The following is a 3,028-nucleotide window of genomic DNA, read 5'->3' as shown; positions in this document are numbered from 1 at the left end:
TAGTTGTCTATTTTTTTCAGGATGAAGGTAGGTTTTTTATTATAAAAGAAAAAAATAATTCCTCAGCAACCTTAACAAAGGAAAAGAGTATTTTGCACTAGGAGAAGACAACAGGATACAAAATCACAAGTGTTTTTGCCACCAGCCCTGTCTCTGTCTCCTCCAAGAACAGAGGTGAAAGGACACAGTTGAAACATATAAGCAATTACATAAAATTACTTAGAAACCCTACAAATTTGATTAAATTCTAAACTTCTCTATTTTGTGCTTAAAAAAATTTTTTTAATATATCAAAAGATCTGCTTTAGTGACATGCTATTCCCACCAGAAAATAACCCTAATATGTGTATATCCCCTCTGTCAGTAACATGCTCAAGTTGACCAACCAACTCATTTCTAAACTCGTGTGTGGACAAGTACATGTATCTTGTGAAACAGAGCCTGGGTGATCAAGTGACTGCTAGTTAGCCTGCATCCACCTGTCAATTTACCAGTGCCCACTTCCTCCAAAGGGTGGGCAGGGCAGAGACCCTGAAATGGTAATGAGGAATTAACCCCCAATTACCAACTTTCTAAGCACCACTTCCCCCCACCTCCTCCTCCTCAAAAGGAGATACTTCTCTTTCTTTACTTTGGCTCCCTGTGACCCAGATGGTTTTCACCTTTAGAAACACAATCCACAGCCATATATATAATTTTTTTTTGTTTTTACATTTAAATATAAAAATACTACTTCTACTTTTTGTTATAAAGGAGGACAAAGCAATAAGACCCCTTTCTTCTTTTAAGGTAAGGATATCCATCAGTTTACTCTGAGCTCTTTGCTGAGGGGAGGGCATTTAGCCCCAAGCAAGGGAAGTGTGGCCTGAGATAAGGGCATTTCCCTCCCTGATCTCCAACCTCCATTTTCTCTAATTCCCACTTACAGTAGAATGTTGGTTATAATCTCTTCCAACTTTTCCACCAATGGAAGTCCTAACCTAGAGTAAGCCACATCTTCCCCTTTCAGCTAACCTGAAGAAAAAGTCCTCTCCCTCCAGCAGACGTGCTCCACCTGGATAAGCTCACCCCATTAAGTGGAAGTAGTGGTTATGCCCCTGCCCACTAGCACATTAAAAAGCTTCAGTGATAGGGGAAAAAAAAAAAGGGTGGGTGCAAAGAGATTAAAAATTTGACCCCTCTATCTTGGCCAAAGAAAACAAGATTAACTGGGCATGAGGAATAAAAAAAGACCTGGATATTCCACCCTTTTGAGTTACAATTGGGACAACTAGAAGAGGGGGGAAGATTTGGAGTGGGATGGAGAACCAGAAGGGACTCAATAGCTGGAAGTCTAGTCCATTTAGTTTTTGTACTGGAAAGGCTCGTTGCCAGTTTCATTGAGAAGACAATTGATGAGGGCTTCTGTCACCAAGAAGGGGTCACAGTTGTCAGAGGGAAGATGGTCTTCAAAGTAGCCCTTCTTTTCCTGGCCAATAGTCTGGGGAATGTGGATGCTGGCACTATCGTTGGCTACACCAGCAGAAAAGTCGTTGATGTTGGAGGTTTCATGGAATCCAGTTAGGCGCTGGGCATTATCCAGGCTCCCCTTGGATTGTAGGCGCAAATGTGGTACTGGTGCCACTTGCTTAGTTTCTCAATGGCCTCCTCAATGTACTTCAGACCATTCTCCTCCCTCATGGCCTTGGTGCTGAAGTTGGTATGGCAGCCTGCACCATTCCAGTTCCCAGGAATGGGCTTGGGATCAAAGGTTGCTATCACTCCAAAGTCTTCACACACGCGATGCAAGATGAAACGAGCCACCCAGAGATGATCTCCCATGCTGGTTCCTTCACAGGGTCCAATTTGGAATTCCCACTGGGCAGGCATGACCTCGGCATTAGTGCCGGCAATCTTGACTCCAGCATACAAGCAGGCTCGGTAGTGAGCCTCCACAATATCCCTGCCATAGGCTCTGTCTGCTCCCACACCACAATAATAAGGACCTGGGGCCCAAGGAAGCCTTTGGCAGGCCAAGGAAGGGGTGCCCATCTGTCCCCGCAGTGTGTATTCCTGCTCCATTCCAAACCAGGGGTGCTGGGTGCTCACCATGTTCATTATCCACTTACAGATGTGCCTCAAATTGGTCTCTGCAGGCTTTCAATTATACTTGAAAACTTCACAGAACACCAGCTTGTTGGGGTCCTTGCAGAGGGGTCCTGGAATATGGCAGCAGGCACGAGATACATGTCACTGTTGGAGCCTTCAGACTGTAAAGTACTAGAGCCATCAAAATTCCACACAGGTAACTCTTCTACACACTTGGGCTCACAGTCCAGGGTGCAGGTCTTGTGGCGTAGACCTTCTCCGGTACTATCAATCCAGATATACATGGCTTGGACTTTCTCGCCCTGAGGCAGGTACATATATACCTGCTTGATGCCTTTGTTTAAGTGGGAACTTGCTGAGGTGGCCATGGTGGAAGATGTTCTGAGAGGTGAGAAGACAGGTGGAGGGGCAGGTCACTAGAGCGAGGTGAAGAGAGGAGAGAAGGCCAATATGCTGTTCAAACGCCCTACTCTTCTCCCATCCTCGACTGCCTAGTTGTCTATTTTTTATTTCATGGTGTCTCTTTTTAACCAATAAAATTTGTTTTAGGGAAAAAGATATGTTTTCTTTAAATAGTTAGACTGCAGAAAGGGTCCTATAGTGCAAAACTTCGCTGGACTACATATTAGCAGAGGGCCTTGCAGACATTTAAAAATACTGGGGCCTCTTAACTTCTCGTAGTGGCTGATTTCATTCTCTCATGGTCCTATCTCCCAAAATAACTGTAGCAGATGGGAAGCATTCTTGACCTGGTCTCAGTCTACATCAGTCAAAATCCTGACTCTGCCACTTGCAAACTATAACTCTGAACAAGTCCCTCAACCCTTATCATCCTCATTTGTGAAACAGGCTAGTAATCCTTGTCCCTGGGTTATTTGAAAGAGTCAGCACAGCATCCAGGTAAAGCACCTTGCATTGAGCCTCGCCCAGGGCATACACA

General features: G+C 44.7%; 1 pseudogene across 1 annotated transcript; it reads right to left on the bottom strand.

Annotated features, from left to right (window-relative positions):
- Window positions 1-1,342: 1,342 nt before the first annotated feature.
- Window positions 1,343-2,473, bottom strand: LOC100942988 (annotated as a pseudogene). The gene has a single exon (XR_153218.2). The product of XR_153218.2 is annotated as a glutamine synthetase pseudogene (transcript).
- Window positions 2,474-3,028: the final 555 nt, after the last annotated feature.

Source organism: Otolemur garnettii, unplaced genomic scaffold (assembly GCF_000181295.1).
Source record: "Otolemur garnettii isolate 467f Iridium unplaced genomic scaffold, OtoGar3 scaffold00016, whole genome shotgun sequence".
Classification (NCBI taxonomy): Eukaryota; Metazoa; Chordata; class Mammalia; order Primates; family Galagidae; genus Otolemur; species Otolemur garnettii.
Note: the sequence above shows the minus strand (reverse complement) of the source record. Positions and strands in the feature narration are given on the sequence as shown.